Below are 19,630 nucleotides of genomic sequence, written 5' to 3' on the forward strand. Positions count from 1 at the left end.
CGGACTTCGACTTCGTGTTTCGAGCAATATCAAATCAACGACGGCCATTTCCGGCGTATTCCAACGCGCTGAACGCGATAAAACAAGTTTCAGGTCGCTAGCATGTATAGAAAAAAAGTTACCAACCGATATCTGAAAAACGAACAAACGGACTTCGACTTCGTGTTTCGAGCAATATCAAAACAAAGACGGCCGCTTCCGGCGTAATTTGACGCGCTGAATGCGATAAAACAAGTTTTAGGTCGCTAGCATGTATAGAAAAAAAGTTACTAACCGATATCTGAAAAACAAACAAACGGACTTCGACTTCGTGTTCCGAGCAATATCAAAAGAAAGACGGCCGCTTCCGGCGTAATTTGACGCGCTGAGCGCGAGAAAACAAGTTTTAGGTCGCTAGCATGTATAGAAGAAAAGTTACTCACCGATATCCAAGAAACAAACAAACGGACTTTGACTCCGTGTTTCGAGCAATATTGAATCAACGACGGTCATTTTCGGCGTATTCCAACGCGCTGAACGCGATAAAACAAGTTTTAGGTCGCTAGCATGTATAGAAAAAAAGTTACCAACCGATATCTGAAAAACGAACAAACGGACTTCGACTTCGGGTTTCGAGCAATATCAAAACAAAGACGGCCGTTTGCGTAGTATTCCAACGCGCTGAACGCGATAAAACAAGTTTTAGGTCGCTAGCATGTATGGAAAAAAAGTTACTCGACGATATCCAAGGAACAAACAAACGGACTTCGACTTCGTGTTTCGAGCAATATCAAATCAACGACGGCCATTTTCGGCGTATTCCAACGCGCTGAACGCGATAAAACAAGTTTTAGGTCGCTAGCATGTATAGAAAAAAAGTTACTCACCGATATCCTAGAAACAAACAAACTGACTTTGACTTCGTGTTTCGAGCAATATCGAAACAAAGACGGCCGTTTCCGGCGTAATTTGACGCGCTGAATGCGATAAAACAAGTCTTAGGTCGCTAGCATGTATAGAATAAAAGTTACTCGACGATATCCAAGGAACAAACAAACGGACTTCGACTTCGTGTTTCGAGCAATATCAAATCAACGACGGCCATTTCCGGCGTATTCCAACGCGCTGAACGCGATAAAACAAGTTTCAGGTCGCTAGCATGTATAGAAAAAAAGTTACCAACCGATATCTGAAAAACGAACAAACGGACTTCGACTTCGTGTTTCGAGCAATATCAAAACAAAGACGGCCGCTTCCGGCGTAATTTGACGCGCTGAATGCGATAAAACAAGTTTTAGGTCGCTAGCATGTATAGAAAAAAAGTTACCAACCGATATCTGAAAAACAAACAAACGGACTTCGACTTCGGGTTTCGAGCAATATCAAAACAAAGACGGCCGTTTGCGGCGTATTCCAACGCGCTGAACGCGATAAAACAAGTTTTAGGTCGCTAGCATGTATAGAAAAAAAGTTACCAACCGATATCTGAAAAACGATCAAACGGACTTCGACTTCGTGTTTCGAGCAATATCAAAACAAAGACAGCCGTTTCCGACGTAATTTGACGCGCTGAATGCGATAAAACAAGTTTTAGGTCGCTAGCATGTATAGAAAAAAAGTTACTCACCGATATCCAAGAAACAAACAAACGGACTTCGACTTCGTGTTTCGAGCAATATCGAATTAACGACGGTCATTTTCGGCGTATTCCAACGCGCTGAACGCGATAAAACAAGTTTTAGGTCGCTAGCATGTATAGAAAAAAAGTTACCAACCGATATCTGAAAAACGAACAAACGGACTTTGACTTCGGGTTTCGAGCAATATCAAAACAAAGACGGCCGTTTGCGGCGTTTTTCAACGCGCTGAACGCGATAAAACAAGTTTTAGGTCGCTAGCATGTATAGAAAAAAAGTTACCAACCGATATCTGGAAAACGATCAAACGGACTTCGACTTCGTGTTTCGAGCAATATCGAAACAAAGACGGCCGTTTCCGGCGTAATTTGACGCGCTGAATGCGATAAAACAAGTTTTAGGTCGCTAGCATGTATAGAAAAAAAGTTACTCACCGATATCCAAGAAACAAACAAACGGACTTTGACTTCGTGTTTCGAGCAATATCGAAACAAAGACGGCCGTTTCCGGCGTAATTTGACGCGCTGAATGCGATAAAACAAGTCTTAGGTCGCTAGCATGTATAGAATAAAAATTACTCGACGATATCCAAGGAACAAACAAACGGACTTCGACTTCGTGTTTCGAGCAATATCAAATCAACGACGGCCATTTCCGGCGTATTCCAACGCGCTGAACGCGATAAAACAAGTTTCAGGTCGCTAGCATGTATAGAAAAAAAGTTACCAACCGATATCTGAAAAACGAACAAACGGACTTCGACTTCGTGTTTCGAGCAATATCAAAACAAAGACGGCCGCTTCCGGCGTAATTTGACGCGCTGAATGCGATAAAACAAGTTTTAGGTCGCTAGCATGTATAAAAAAAAAGTTACTAACCGATATCTGAAAAACAAACAAACGGACTTCGACTTCGTGTTCCGAGCAATATCAAAACAAAGACGGCCGCTTCCGGCGTAATTTGACGCGCTGAGCGCGAGAAAACAAGTTTTAGGTCGCTAGCATGTATAGAAGAAAAGTTGCTTACCGATATCCAAGAAACAAACAAACGGACTTTGACTCCGTGTTTCGAGCAATATTGAATCAACGACGGTCATTTTCGGCGTATTCCAACGCGCTGAACGCGATAAAACAAGTTTTAGGTCGCTAGCATGTATAGAAAAAAAGTTATCAACCGATATCTGAAAAACAAACAAACGGACTTCGACTTCGGGTTTCGAGCAATATCAAAACAAAGACGGCCGTTTGCGGCGTATTCCAACGCGCTGAACGCGATAAAACAAGTTTTAGGTCGCTAGCATGTATAGAAAAAAAGTTACTCGACGATATCCAAGGAACAAACAAACGGACTTTGACTTCGTGTTTCGAGCAATATCAAATCAACGACGGCCATTTTCGGCGTATTCCAACGCGCTGAACGCGATAAAACAAGTTTCAGGTCGCTAGCATGTATAGAAAAAAAGTTACCAACCGATATCTGAAAAACAAACAAACGGACTTCGACTTCGTGTTTCGAGCAATATCAAAACAAAGACGGCCGCTTCCGGCGTAATTTGACGCGCTGAATGCGATAAAACAAGTTTTAGGTCGCTAGCATGTATAGAAAAAAAGTTACCAACCGATATCTGAAAAACAAACAAACGGACTTCGACTTTGGGTTTCGAGCAATATCAAAACAAAGACGGCCGTTTGCGGCGTATTCCAACGCGCTGAACGCGATAAAACAAGTTTTAGGTCGCTAGCATGTATAGAAAAAAAGTTACCAACCGATATCTGAAAAACGATCAAACGGACTTCGACTTCGTGTTTCGAGCAATATCGAAACAAAGACAGCCGTTTCCGACGTAATTTGACGCGCTGAATGCGATAAAACAAGTTTTAGGTCGCTAGCATGTATAGAAAAAAAGTTACTCACCGATATCCAAGAAACAAACAAACGGACTTCGACTTCGTGTTTCGAGCAATATCGAGTTAACGACGGTCATTTTCGGCGTATTCCAACGCGCTGAACGCGATAAAACAAGTTTTAGGTCGCTAGCATGTATAGAAAAAAAGTTACCAACCGATATCTGAAAAACGAACAAACGGACTTCGACTTCGTGTTTCGAGCAATATCAAAACAAAGACGGCCGCTTCCGGCGTAATTTGACGCGCTGAATGCGATAAAACAAGTTTTAGGTCGCTAGCATGTATAGAAAAAAAGTTACCAACCGATATCTGAAAAACAAACAAACGGACTTCGACTTCGGGTTTCGAGCAATATCAAAACAAAGACGGCCGTTTGCGGCGTATTCTAACGCGCTGAACGCGATAAAACAAGTTTTAGGTCGCTAGCATGTATAGAAAAAAAGTTACCAACCGATATCTGAAAAACGATCAAACGGACTTCGACTTCGTGTTTCGAGCAATATCGAAACAAAGACAGCCGTTTCCGACGTAATTTGACGCGCTGAATGCGATAAAACAAGTTTTAGGTCGCTAGCATGTATAGAAAAAAAGTTACTCACCGATATCCAAGAAACAAACAAACGGACTTCGACTTCGTGTTTCGAGCAATATCGAATTAACGACGGTCATTTTCGGCGTATTCCAACGCGCTGAACGCGATAAAACAAGTTTTAGGTCGCTAGCATGTATAGAAAAAAAGTTACCAACCGATATCTGAAAAACGAACAAACGGACTTTGACTTCGGGTTTCGAGCAATATCAAAACAAAGACGGCCGTTTGCGGCGTTTTTCAACGCGCTGAACGCGATAAAACAAGTTTTAGGTCGCTAGCATGTATAGAAAAAAAGTTACCAACCGATATCTGGAAAACGATCAAACGGACTTCGACTTCGTGTTTCGAGCAATATCGAAACAAAGACAGCCGTTTCCGACGTAATTTGACGCGCTGAATGCGATAAAACAAGTTTTAGGTCGCTAGCATGTATAGAAAAAAAGTTACTCACCGATATCCAAGAAACAAACAAACGGACTTCGACTTCGTGTTTCGAGCAATATCGAATTAACGACGGTCATTTTCGGCGTATTCCAACGCGCTGAACGCGATAAAACAAGTTTTAGGTCGCTAGCATGTATAGAAAAAAAGTTACCAACCGATATCTGAAAAACGAACAAACGGACTTTGACTTCGGGTTTCGAGCAATATCAAAACAAAGACGGCCGTTTGCGGCGTTTTTCAACGCGCTGAACGCGATAAAACAAGTTTTAGGTCGCTAGCATGTATAGAAAAAAAGTTACCAACCGATATCTGGAAAACGATCAAACGGACTTCGACTTCGTGTTTCGAGCAATATCGAAACAAAGACGGCCGTTTCCGGCGTAATTTGACGCGCTGAATGCGATAAAACAAGTTTTAGGTCGCTAGCATGTATAGAAAAAAAGTTACTCACCGATATCCAAGAAACAAACAAACGGACTTTGACTTCGTGTTTCGAGCAATATCGAAACAAAGACGGCCGTTTCCGGTGTAATTTGACGCGCTGAATGCGATAAAACAAGTCTTAGGTCGCTAGCATGTATAGAATAAAAATTACTCGACGATATCCAAGGAACAAACAAACGGACTTCGACTTCGTGTTTCGAGCAATATCAAATCAACGACGGCCATTTCCGGCGTATTCCAACGCGCTGAACGCGATGAAACAAGTTTCAGGTCGCTAGCATGTATAGAAAAAAAGTTACCAACCGATATCTGAAAAACGAACAAACGGACTTCGACTTCGTGTTTCGAGCAATATCAAAACAAAGACGGCCGCTTCCGGCGTAATTTGACGCGCTGAATGCGATAAAACAAGTTTTAGGTCGCTAGCATGTATAGAAAAAAAGTTACTAACCGATATCTGAAAAACAAACAAACGGACTTCGACTTCGTGTTCCGAGCAATATCAAAAAAAAGACGGCCGCTTCCGGCGTAATTTGACGCGCTGAGCGCGAGAAAACAAGTTTTAGGTCGCTAGCATGTATAGAAGAAAAGTTACTCACCGATATCCAAGAAACAAACAAACGGACTTTGACTCCGTGTTTCGAGCAATATTGAATCAACGACGGTCATTTTCGGCGTATTCCAACGCGCTGAACGCGATAAAACAAGTTTTAGGTCGCTAGCATGTATAGAAAAAAAGTTACCAACCGATATCTGAAAAACGAACAAACGGACTTCGACTTCGGGTTTCGAGCAATATCAAAACAAAGACGGCCGTTTGCGTAGTATTCCAACGCGCTGAACGCGATAAAACAAGTTTTAGGTCGCTAGCATGTATAGAAAAAAAGTTACTCGACGATATCCAAGGAACAAACAAACGGACTTCGACTTCGTGTTTCGAGCAATATCAAATCAACGACGGCCATTTTCGGCGTATTCCAACGCGCTGAACGCGATAAAACAAGTTTTAGGTCGCTAGCATGTATAGAAAAAAAGTTACTCACCGATATCCTAGAAACAAACAAACTGACTTTGACTTCGTGTTTCGAGCAATATCGAAACAAAGACGGCCGTTTCCGGCGTAATTTGACGCGCTGAATGCGATAAAACAAGTCTTAGGTCGCTAGCATGTATAGAATAAAAGTTACTCGACGATATCCAAGGAACAAACAAACGGACTTCGACTTCGTGTTTCGAGCAATATCAAATCAACGACGGCCATTTCCGGCGTATTCCAACGCGCTGAACGCGATAAAACAAGTTTCAGGTCGCTAGCATGTATAGAAAAAAAGTTACCAACCGATATCTGAAAAACGAACAAACGGACTTCGACTTCGTGTTTCGAGCAATATCAAAACAAAGACGGCCGCTTCCGGCGTAATTTGACGCGCTGAATGCGATAAAACAAGTTTTAGGTCGCTAGCATGTATAGAAAAAAAGTTACCAACCGATATCTGAAAAACAAACAAACGGACTTCGACTTCGGGTTTCGAGCAATATCAAAACAAAGACGGCCGTTTGCGGCGTATTCCAACGCGCTGAACGCGATAAAACAAGTTTTAGGTCGCTAGCATGTATAGAAAAAAAGTTACCAACCGATATCTGAAAAACGATCAAACGGACTTCGACTTCGTGTTTCGAGCAATATCAAAACAAAGACAGCCGTTTCCGACGTAATTTGACGCGCTGAATGCGATAAAACAAGTTTTAGGTCGCTAGCATGTATAGAAAAAAAGTTACTCACCGATATCCAAGAAACAAACAAACGGACTTCGACTTCGTGTTTCGAGCAATATCGAATTAACGACGGTCATTTTCGGCGTATTCCAACGCGCTGAACGCGATAAAACAAGTTTTAGGTCGCTAGCATGTATAGAAAAAAAGTTACCAACCGATATCTGAAAAACGAACAAACGGACTTTGACTTCGGGTTTCGAGCAATATCAAAACAAAGACGGCCGTTTGCGGCGTTTTTCAACGCGCTGAACGCGATAAAACAAGTTTTAGGTCGCTAGCATGTATAGAAAAAAAGTTACCAACCGATATCTGGAAAACGATCAAACGGACTTCGACTTCGTGTTTCGAGCAATATCGAAACAAAGACGGCCGTTTCCGGCGTAATTTGACGCGCTGAATGCGATAAAACAAGTTTTAGGTCGCTAGCATGTATAGAAAAAAAGTTACTCACCGATATCCAAGAAACAAACAAACGGACTTTGACTTCGTGTTTCGAGCAATATCGAAACAAAGACGGCCGTTTCCGGCGTAATTTGACGCGCTGAATGCGATAAAACAAGTCTTAGGTCGCTAGCATGTATAGAATAAAAAGTACTCGACGATATCCAAGGAACAAACAAACGGACTTCGACTTCGTGTTTCGAGCAATATCAAATCAACGACGGCCATTTCCGGCGTATTCCAACGCGCTGAACGCGATAAAACAAGTTTCAGGTCGCTAGCATGTATAGAAAAAAAGTTACCAACCGATATCTGAAAAACGAACAAACGGACTTCGACTTCGTGTTTCGAGCAATATCAAAACAAAGACGGCCGCTTCCGGCGTAATTTGACGCGCTGAATGCGATAAAACAAGTTTTAGGTCGCTAGCATGTATAGAAAAAAAGTTACTAACCGATATCTGAAAAACAAACAAACGGACTTCGACTTCGTGTTCCGAGCAATATCAAAACAAAGACGGCCGCTTCCGGCGTAATTTGACGCGCTGAGCGCGAGAAAACAAGTTTTAGGTCGCTAGCATGTATAGAAGAAAAGTTACTTACCGATATCCAAGAAACAAACAAACGGACTTTGACTCCGTGTTTCGAGCAATATTGAATCAACGACGGTCATTTTCGGCGTATTCCAACGCGCTGAACGCGATAAAACAAGTTTTAGGTCGCTAGCATGTATAGAAAAAAAGTTATCAACCGATATCTGAAAAACAAACAAACGGACTTCGACTTCGGGTTTCGAGCAATATCAAAACAAAGACGGCCGTTTGCGGCGTATTCCAACGCGCTGAACGCGATAAAACAAGTTTTAGGTCGCTAGCATGTATAGAAAAAAAGTTACTCGACGATATCCAAGGAACAAACAAACGGACTTCGACTTCGTGTTTCGAGCAATATCAAATCAACGACGGCCATTTTCGGCGTATTCCAACGCGCTGAACGCGATAAAACAAGTTTTAGGTCGCTAGCATGTATAGAAAAAAAGTTACTCACCGATATCCTAGAAACAAACAAACTGACTTTGACTTCGTGTTTCGAGCAATATCGAAACAAAGACGGCCGTTTCCGGCGTAATTTGACGCGCTGAATGCGATAAAACAAGTCTTAGGTCGCTAGCATGTATAGAATAAAAGTTACTCGACGATATCCAAGGAACAAACAAACGGACTTCGACTTCGTGTTTCGAGCAATATCAAATCAACGACGGCCATTTCCGGCGTATTCCAACGCGCTGAACGCGATAAAACAAGTTTCAGGTCGCTAGCATGTATAGAAAAAAAGTTACCAACCGATATCTGAAAAACGAACAAACGGACTTCGACTTCGTGTTTCGAGCAATATCGAAACAAAGACAGCCGTTTCCGACGTAATTTGACGCGCTGAATGCGATAAAACAAGTTTTAGGTCGCTAGCATGTATAGAAAAAAAGTTACTCACCGATATCCAAGAAACAAACAAACGGACTTCGACTTCGTGTTTCGAGCAATATCGAATTAACGACGGTCATTTTCGGCGTATTCCAACGCGCTGAACGCGATAAAACAAGTTTTAGGTCGCTAGCATGTATAGAAAAAAAGTTACCAACCGATATCTGAAAAACGAACAAACGGACTTTGACTTCGGGTTTCGAGCAATATCAAAACAAAGACGGCCGTTTGCGGCGTTTTTCAACGCGCTGAACGCGATAGAACAAGTTTTAGGTCGCTAGCATGTATAGAAAAAAAGTTACCAACCGATATCTGGAAAACGATCAAACGGACTTCGACTTCGTGTTTCGAGCAAAATCGAAACAAAGACGGCCGTCTCCGGCGTAATTTGACGCGCTGAATGCGATAAAACAAGTTTTAGGTCGCTAGCATGTATAGAAAAAAAGTTACTCACCGATATCCAAGAAACAAACAAACGGACTTTGACTTCGTGTTTCGAGCAATATCGAAACAAAGACGGCCGTTTCCGGCGTAATTTGACGCGCTGAATGCGATAAAACAAGTCTTAGGTCGCTAGCATGTATAGAATAAAAATTACTCGACGATATCCAAGGAACAAACAAACGGACTTCGACTTCGTGTTTCGAGCAATATCAAATCAACGACGGCCATTTCCGGCGTATTTCAACGCGCTGAACGCAATAAAACAAGTTTCAGGTCGCTAGCATGTATAGAAAAAAAGTTACCAACCGATATCTGGAAAACGAACAAACGGACTTCGACTTCGTGTTTCGAGCAATATCAAAACAAAGACGGCCGCTTCCGGCGTAATTTGACGCGCTGACTGCGATAAAACAAGTTTTAGGTCGCTAGCATGTATAGAAAAAAAGTTACCAACCGATATCTGAAAAACGAACAAACGGACTTCGACTTCGGGTTTCGAGCAATATCAAAACAAAGACGGCCGTTTGCGGCGTATTCCAACGCGCTGAACGCGATAAAACAAGTTTTGGGTCGCTAGCATGTATAGAAAAAAAGTTACCAACCGATATCTGAAAAACGATCAAACGGACTTCGACTTCGTGTTTCGAGCAATATCGAAACAAAGACAGCCGTTTCCGACGTAATTTGACGCGCTGAATGCGATCAAACAAGTTTTAGGTCGCTAGCATGTATAGAAAAAAAGTTACTCACCGATATCCAAGAAACAAACAAACGGACTTCGACTTCGTGTTTCGAGCAATATCGAATTAACGACGGTCATTTTCGGCGTATTCCAACGCGCTGAACGCGATAAAACAAGTTTTAGGTCGCTAGCATGTATAGAAAAAAAGTTACCAACCGAAATCTGAAAAACGAACAAACGGACTTTGACTTCGGGTTTCGAGCAATATCAAAACAAAGACGGCCGTTTGCGGCGTTTTTCAACGAGCTGAACGCGATAAAACAAGTTTTAGGTCGCTAGCATGTATAGAAAAAAAGTTACCAACCGATATCTGGAAAACGATCAAACGGACTTCGACTTCGTGTTTCGAGCAATATCGAAACAAAGACGGCCGTTTCCGGCGTAATTTGACGCGCTGAATGCGATAAAACAAGTCTTAGGTCGCTAGCATGTATAGAAAAAAAGTTACTCACCGATATCCAAGAAACAAACAAACGGACTTTGACTTCGTGTTTCGAGCAATATCGAAACAAAGACGGCCGTTTCCGGTGTAATTTGACGCGCTGAATGCGATAAAACAAGTCTTAGGTCGCTAGCATGTATAGAATAAAAATTACTCGACGATATCCAAGGAACAAACAAACGGACTTCGACTTCGTGTTTCGAGCAATATCAAATCAACGACGGCCATTTCCGGCGTATTCCAACGCGCTGAACGCGATAAAACAAGTTTCAGGTCGCTAGCATGTATAGAAAAAAAGTTACCAACCGATATCTGAAAAACGAACAAACGGACTTCGACTTCGTGTTTCGAGCAATATCAAAACAAAGACGGCCGCTTCCGGCGTAATTTGACGCGCTGAATGCGATAAAACAAGTTTTAGGTCGCTAGCATGTATAGAAAAAAAGTTACTAACCGATATCTGAAAAACAAACAAACGGACTTCGACTTCGTGTTCCGAGCAATATCAAAAGAAAGACGGCCGCTTCCGGCGTAATTTGACGCGCTGAGCGCGAGAAAACAAGTTTTAGGTCGCTAGCATGTATAGAAGAAAAGTTACTCACCGATATCCAAGAAACAAACAAACGGACTTTGACTCCGTGTTTCGAGCAATATTGAATCAACGACGGTCATTTTCGGCGTATTCCAACGCGCTGAACGCGATGAAACAAGTTTTAGGTCGCTAGCATGTATAGAAAAAAAGTTACCAACCGATATCTGAAAAACAAACAAACGGACTTCGACTTCGGGTTTCGAGCAATATCAAAACAAAGACGGCCGTTTGCGGCGTATTCCAACGCGCTGAACGCGATAAAACAAGTTTTAGGTCGCTAGCATGTATAGAAAAAAAGTTACCAACCGATATCTGAAAAACGATCAAACGGACTTCGACTTCGTGTTTCGAGCAATATCGAAACAAAGACAGCCGTTTCCGACGTAATTTGACGCGCTGAATGCGATAAAACAAGTTTTAGGTCGCTAGCATGTATAGAAAAAAAGTTACTCACCGATATCCAAGAAACAAACAAACGGACTTCGACTTCGTGTTTCGAGCAATATCGAATTAACGACGGTCATTTTCGGCGTATTCCAACGCGCTGAACGCGATAAAACAAGTTTTAGGTCGCTAGCATGTATAGAAAAAAAGTTACCAACCGATATCTGAAAAACGAACAAACGGACTTTGACTTCGGGTTTCGAGCAATATCAAAACAAAGACGGCCGTTTGCGGCGTTTTTCAACGCGCTGAACGCGATAGAACAAGTTTTAGGTCGCTAGCATGTATAGAAAAAAAGTTACCAACCGATATCTGGAAAACGATCAAACGGACTTCGACTTCGTGTTTCGAGCAAAATCGAAACAAAGACGGCCGTCTCCGGCGTAATTTGACGCGCTGAATGCGATAAAACAAGTTTTAGGTCGCTAGCATGTATAGAAAAAAAGTTACTCACCGATATCCAAGAAACAAACAAACGGACTTTGACTTCGTGTTTCGAGCAATATCGAAACAAAGACGGCCGTTTCCGGCGTAATTTGACGCGCTGAATGCGATAAAACAAGTCTTAGGTCGCTAGCATGTATAGAATAAAAATTACTCGACGATATCCAAGGAACAAACAAACGGACTTCGACTTCGTGTTTCGAGCAATATCAAATCAACGACGGCCATTTCCGGCGTATTTCAACGCGCTGAACGCAATAAAACAAGTTTCAGGTCGCTAGCATGTATAGAAAAAAAGTTACCAACCGATATCTGGAAAACGAACAAACGGACTTCGACTTCGTGTTTCGAGCAATATCAAAACAAAGACGGCCGCTTCCGGCGTAATTTGACGCGCTGACTGCGATAAAACAAGTTTTAGGTCGCTAGCATGTATAGAAGAAAAGTTACCAACCGATATCTGAAAAACGAACAAACGGACTTCGACTTCGGGTTTCGAGCAATATCAAAACAAAGACGGCCGTTTGCGGCGTATTCCAACGCGCTGAACGCGATAAAACAAGTTTTGGGTCGCTAGCATGTATAGAAAAAAAGTTACCAACCGATATCTGAAAAACGATCAAACGGACTTCGACTTCGTGTTTCGAGCAATATCGAAACAAAGACAGCCGTTTCCGACGTAATTTGACGCGCTGAATGCGATCAAACAAGTTTTAGGTCGCTAGCATGTATAGAAAAAAAGTTACTCACCGATATCCAAGAAACAAACAAACGGACTTCGACTTCGTGTTTCGAGCAATATCGAATTAACGACGGTCATTTTCGGCGTATTCCAACGCGCTGAACGCGATAAAACAAGTTTTAGGTCGCTAGCATGTATAGAAAAAAAATTACTCGACGATATCCAAGGAACAAACAAACGGACTTCGACTTCGTGTTTCGAGCAATATCAAATCAACGACGGCCATTTCCGGCGTATTTCAACGCGCTGAACGCAATAAAACAAGTTTCAGGTCGCTAGCATGTATAGAAAAAAAGTTACCAACCGATATCTGAAAAACGAACAAACGGACTTTGACTTCGGGTTTCGAGCAATATCAAAACAAAGACGGCCGTTTGCGGCGTTTTTCAACGAGCTGAACGCGATAAAACAAGTTTTAGGTCGCTAGCATGTATAGAAAAAAAGTTACTCACCGATATCCAAGAAACAAACAAACGGACTTTGACTTCGTGTTTCGAGCAATATCGAAACAAAGACGGCCGTTTCCGGTGTAATTTGACGCGCTGAATGCGATAAAACAAGTCTTAGGTCGCTAGCATGTATAGAATAAAAATTACTCGACGATATCCAAGGAACAAACAAACGGACTTCGACTTCGTGTTTCGAGCAATATCAAATCAACGACGGCCATTTCCGGCGTATTCCAACGCGCTGAACGCGATAAAACAAGTTTCAGGTCGCTAGCATGTATAGAAAAAAAGTTACCAACCGATATCTGAAAAACGAACAAACGGACTTCGACTTCGTGTTTCGAGCAATATCAAAACAAAGACGGCCGCTTCCGGCGTAATTTGACGCGCTGAATGCGATAAAACAAGTTTTAGGTCGCTAGCATGTATAGAAAAAAAGTTACTAACCGATATCTGAAAAACAAACAAACGGACTTCGACTTCGTGTTCCGAGCAATATCAAAAGAAAGACGGCCGCTTCCGGCGTAATTTGACGCGCTGAGCGCGAGAAAACAAGTTTTAGGTCGCTTGCATGTATAGAAGAAAAGTTACTCACCGATATCCAAGAAACAAACAAACGGACTTTGACTCCGTGTTTCGAGCAATATTGAATCAACGACGGTCATTTTCGGCGTATTCCAACGCGCTGAACGCGATGAAACAAGTTTTAGGTCGCTAGCATGTATAGAAAAAAAGTTACCAACCGATATCTGAAAAACGAACAAACGGACTTCGACTTCGGGTTTCGAGCAATATCAAAACAAAGACGGCCGTTTGCGTAGTATTCCAACGCGCTGAACGCGATAAAACAAGTTTTAGGTCGCTAGCATGTATAGAAAAAAAGTTACTCGACGATATCCAAGGAACAAACAAACGGACTTCGACTTCGTGTTTCGAGCAATATCAAATCAACGACGGCCATTTTTGGCGTATTCCAACGCGCTGAACGCGATAAAACAAGTTTTAGGTCGCTAGCATGTATAGAAAAAAAGTTACTCACCGATATCCTAGAAACAAACAAACTGACTTTGACTTCGTGTTTCGAGCAATATCGAAACAAAGACGGCCGTTTCCGGCGTAATTTGACGCGCTGAATGCGATAAAACAAGTCTTAGGTCGCTAGCATGTATAGAATAAAAGTTACTCGACGATATCCAAGGAACAAACAAACGGACTTCGACTTCGTGTTTCGAGCAATATCAAATCAACGACGGCCATTTCCGGCGTATTCCAACGCGCTGAACGCGATAAAACAAGTTTCAGGTCGCTAGCATGTATAGAAAAAAAGTTACCAACCGATATCTGAAAAACGAACAAACGGACTTCGACTTCGTGTTTCGAGCAATATCAAAACAAAGACGGCCGCTTCCGGCGTAATTTGACGCGCTGAATGCGATAAAACAAGTTTTAGGTCGCTAGCATGTATAGAAAAAAAGTTACCAACCGATATCTGAAAAACAAACAAACGGACTTCGACTTCGGGTTTCGAGCAATATCAAAACAAAGACGGCCGTTTGCGGCGTATTCCAACGCGCTGAACGCGATAAAACAAGTTTTAGGTCGCTAGCATGTATAGAAAAAAAGTTACCAACCGATATCTGAAAAACGATCAAACGGACTTCGACTTCGTGTTTCGAGCAATATCAAAACAAAGACAGCCGTTTCCGACGTAATTTGACGCGCTGAATGCGATAAAACAAGTTTTAGGTCGCTAGCATGTATAGAAAAAAAGTTACTCACCGATATCCAAGAAACAAACAAACGGACTTCGACTTCGTGTTTCGAGCAATATCGAATTAACGACGGTCATTTTCGGCGTATTCCAACGCGCTGAACGCGATAAAACAAGTTTTAGGTCGCTAGCATGTATAGAAAAAAAGTTACCAACCGATATCTGAAAAACGAACAAACGGACTTTGACTTCGGGTTTCGAGCAATATCAAAACAAAGACGGCCGTTCGCGGCGTTTTTCAACGCGCTGAACGCGATAAAACAAGTTTTAGGTCGCTAGCATGTATAGAAAAAAAGTTACCAACCGATATCTGGAAAACGATCAAACGGACTTCGACTTCGTGTTTCGAGCAATATCGAAACAAAGACGGCCGTTTCCGGCGTAATTTGACGCGCTGAATGCGATAAAACAAGTTTTAGGTCGCTAGCATGTATAGAAAAAAAGTTACTCACCGATATCCAAGAAACAAACAAACGGACTTTGACTTCGTGTTTCGAGCAATATCGAAACAAAGACGGCCGTTTCCGGCGTAATTTGACGCGCTGAATGCGATAAAACAAGTCTTAGGTCGCTAGCATGTATAGAATAAAAATTACTCGACGATATCCAAGGAACAAACAAACGGACTTCGACTTCGTGTTTCGAGCAATATCAAATCAACGACGGCCATTTCCGGCGTATTCCAACGCGCTGAACGCGATAAAACAAGTTTCAGGTCGCTAGCATGTATAGAAAAAAAGTTACCAACCGATATCTGAAAAACGAACAAACGGACTTCGACTTCGTGTTTCGAGCAATATCAAAACAAAGACGGCCGCTTCCGGCGTAATTTGACGCGCTGAATGCGATAAAACAAGTTTTAGGTCGCTAGCATGTATAGAAAAAAAGTTACTAACCGATATCTGAAAAACAAACAAACGGACTTCGACTTCGTGTTCCGAGCAATATCAAAACAAAGACGGCCGCTTCCGGCGTAATTTGACGCGCTGAGCGCGAGAAAACAAGTTTTAGGTCGCTAGCATGTATAGAAGAAAAGTTACTTACCGATATTCAAGAAACAAACAAACGGACATTGACTCCGTGTTTCGAGCAATATTGAATCAACGACGGTCATTTTCGGCGTATTCCAACGCGCTGAACGCGATAAAACAAGTTTTAGGTCGCTAGCATGTATAGAAAAAAAGTTATCAACCGATATCTGAAAAACAAACAAACGGACTTCGACTTCGGGTTTCGAGCAATATCAAAACAAAGACGGCCGTTTGCGGCGTATTCCAACGCGCTGAACGCGATAAAACAAGTTTTAGGTCGCTAGCATGTATAGAAAAAAAGTTACTCGACGATATCCAAGGAACAAACAAACGGACTTCGACTTCGTGTTTCGAGCAATATCAAATCAACGACGGCCATTTTCGGCGTATTCCAACGCGCTGAACGCGATAAAACAAGTTTTAGGTCGCTAGCATGTATAGAAAAAAAGTTACTCACCGATATCCTAGAAACAAACAAACTGACTTTGACTTCGTGTTTCGAGCAATATCGAAACAAAGACGGCCGTTTCCGGCGTAATTTGACGCGCTGAATGCGATAAAACAAGTCTTAGGTCGCTAGCATGTATAGAATAAAAGTTACTCGACGATATCCAAGGAACAAACAAACGGACTTCGACTTCGTGTTTCGAGCAATATCAAATCAACGACGGCCATTTCCGGCGTATTCCAACGCGCTGAACGCGATAAAACAAGTCTTAGGTCGCTAGCATGTATAGAAAAAAAGTTACTCACCGATATCCAAGAAACAAACAAACGGACTTCGACTTCGTGTTTCCAGCAATATCGGAACAAAGACGGCCGTTTCCGGCGTAATTTGACGCGCTGAATGCGATAAAACAAGTCTTAGGTCGCTAGCATGTATAGAAAAAAAGTTACCAACCGATATCTGAAAAACAAACAAACGGACTTCGACTTCGGGTTTCGAGCAATATCAAAACAAAGACGGCCGTTTGCGGCGTATTCCAACGCGCTGAACGCGATAAAACAAGTTTTAGGTCGCTAGCATGTATAGAAAAAAAGTTACCAACCGATATCTGAAAAACGATCAAACGGACTTCGACTTCGTGTTTCGAGCAATATCGAAACAAAGACAGCCGTTTCCGACGTAATTTGACGCGCTGAATGCGATAAAACAAGTTTTAGGTCGCTAGCATGTATAGAAAAAAAGTTACTCGACGATATCCAAGGAACAAACAAACGGACTTCGACTTCGTGTTTCGAGCAATATCGAAACAAAGACGGCCGTTTCCGGCGTAATTTGACGCGCTGAACGCGATAAAACAAGTTTCAGGTCGCTAGCATGTATAGAAAAAAAGTTACCAACCGATATCTGAAAAACGAACAAACGGACTTCGACTTCGTGTTTCGAGCAATATCAAAACAAAGACGGCCGCTCCCGGCGTAATTTGACGCGCTGAATGCGATAAAACAAGTTTTAGGTCGCTAGCATGTATAGAAAAAAAGTTACTAACCGATATCTGAAAAACAAACAAACGGACTTCGACTTCGTGTTCCGAGCAATATCAAAACAAAGACGGCCGCTTCCGGCGTAATTTGACGCGCTGAGCGCGAGAAAACAAGTTTTAGGTCGCTAGCATGTATAGAAGAAAAGTTACTTACCGATATCCAAGAAACAAACAAACGGACTTTGACTCCGTGTTTCGAGCAATATTGAATCAACGACGGTCATTTTCGGCGTATTCCAACGCGCTGAACGCGATAAAACAAGTTTTAGGTCGCTAGCATGTATAGAAAAAAAGTTATCAACCGATATCTGAAAAACAAACAAACGGACTTCGACTTCGGGTTTCGAGCAATATCAAAACAAAGACGGCCGTTTGCGGCGTATTCCAACGCGCTGAACGCGATAAAACAAGTTTTAGGTCGCTAGCATGTATAGAAAAAAAGTTACTCGACGATATCCAAGGAACAAACAAACGGACTTCGACTTCGTGTTTCGAGCAATATCAAATCAACGACGGCCATTTTCGGCGTATTCCAACGCGCTGAACGCGATAAAACAAGTTTTAGGTCGCTAGCATGTATAGAAAAAAAGTTACTCACCGATATCCTAGAAACAAACAAACTGACTTTGACTTCGTGTTTCGAGCAATATCGAAACAAAGACGGCCGTTTCCGGCGTAATTTGACGCGCTGAATGCGATAAAACAAGTCTTAGGTCGCTAGCATGTATAGAATAAAAGTTACTCGACGATATCCAAGGAACAAACAAACGGACTTCGACTTCGTGTTTCGAGCAATATCAAATCAACGACGGCCATTTCCGGCGTATTCCAACGCGCTGAACGCGATAAAACAAGTTTCAGGTCGCTAGCATGTATAGAAAAAAAGTTACCAACCGATATCTGAAAAACGAACAAACGGACTTCGACTTCGTGTTTCGAGCAATATCAAAACAAAGACGGCCGCTTCCGGCGTAATTTGACGCGCTGAATGCGATAAAACAAGTTTTAGGTCGCTAGCATGTATAGAAAAAAAGTTACCAACCGATATCTGAAAAACAAACAAACGGACTTCGACTTCGGGTTTCGAGCAATATCAAAACAAAGACGGCCGTTTGCGGCGTATTCCAACGCGCTGAACGCGATAAAACAAGTTTTAGGTCGCTAGCATGTATAGAAAAAAAGTTACCAACCGATATCTGAAAAACGATCAAACGGACTTCGACTTCGTGTTTCGAGCAATATCGAAACAAAGACAGCCGTTTCCGACGTAATTTGACGCGCTGAATGCGATAAAACAAGTTTTAGGTCGCTAGCATGTATAGAAAAAAAGTTACTCGACGATATCCAAGGAACAAACAAACGGACTTCGACTTCGTGTTTCGAGCAATATCGAAACAAAGACGGCCGTTTCCGGCGTAATTTGACGCGCTGAACGCGATAAAACAAGTTTCAGGTCGCTAGCATGTATAGAAAAAAAGTTACCAACCGATATCTGAAAAACGAACAAACGGACTTCGACTTCGTGTTTCGAGCAATATCAAAACAAAGACGGCCGCTTCCGGCGTAATTTGACGCGCTGAATGCGATAAAACAAGTTTTAGGTCGCTAGCATGTATAGAAAAAAAGTTACTAACCGATATCTGAAAAACAAACAAACGGACTTCGACTTCGTGTTCCGAGCAATATCAAAACAAAGACGGCCGCTTCCGGCGTAATTTGACGCGCTGAGCGCGAGAAAACAAGTTTTAGGTCGCTAGCATGTATAGAAGAAAAGTTACTCACCGATATCCAAGAAACAAACAAACGGACTTTGACTCCGTGTTTCGAGCAATATTGAATTAACGACGGTCATTTTCGGCGTATTCCAACGCGCTGAACGCGATAAAACAAGTTTTAGGTCGCTAGCATGTATAGAAAAAAAGTTACCAACCGATATCTGAAAAACGAACAAACGGACTTCGACTTCGTGTTTCAAGCAATATCAAATCAACGACGGCCGTTTCTGGCGTATTCCACCGCGCTGAACGCAATAAAAAAAGTTTTAGGTCGCTAGCATGTATAGAAAAAAAGTTACCAACCGATATCTTAAAAACGAACAAACGGACTTTGACTTCGGGTTTCGAGCAATATCAAAACAAAGACGGCCGTTTCCGGCGTATTTCAACGCGCTAAACGAGATAAAACAAGTTTTAGGTCGCTAGCATGTATAGAAAAAAAGTTATCAACCGATATCTGAAAAACGATCAAACGGACTTCGACTTCGTGTTTCGAGCAATATCGAAACAAAGACGGCCGCCTCCGGCGTAATTTGACGCGCTGAATGCGATAAAACAAGTCTTAGG

This window comes from Diprion similis, chromosome 13, assembly GCF_021155765.1.
Source record: "Diprion similis isolate iyDipSimi1 chromosome 13, iyDipSimi1.1, whole genome shotgun sequence".
In the NCBI taxonomy this organism is placed as follows: domain Eukaryota; kingdom Metazoa; phylum Arthropoda; class Insecta; order Hymenoptera; family Diprionidae; genus Diprion; species Diprion similis.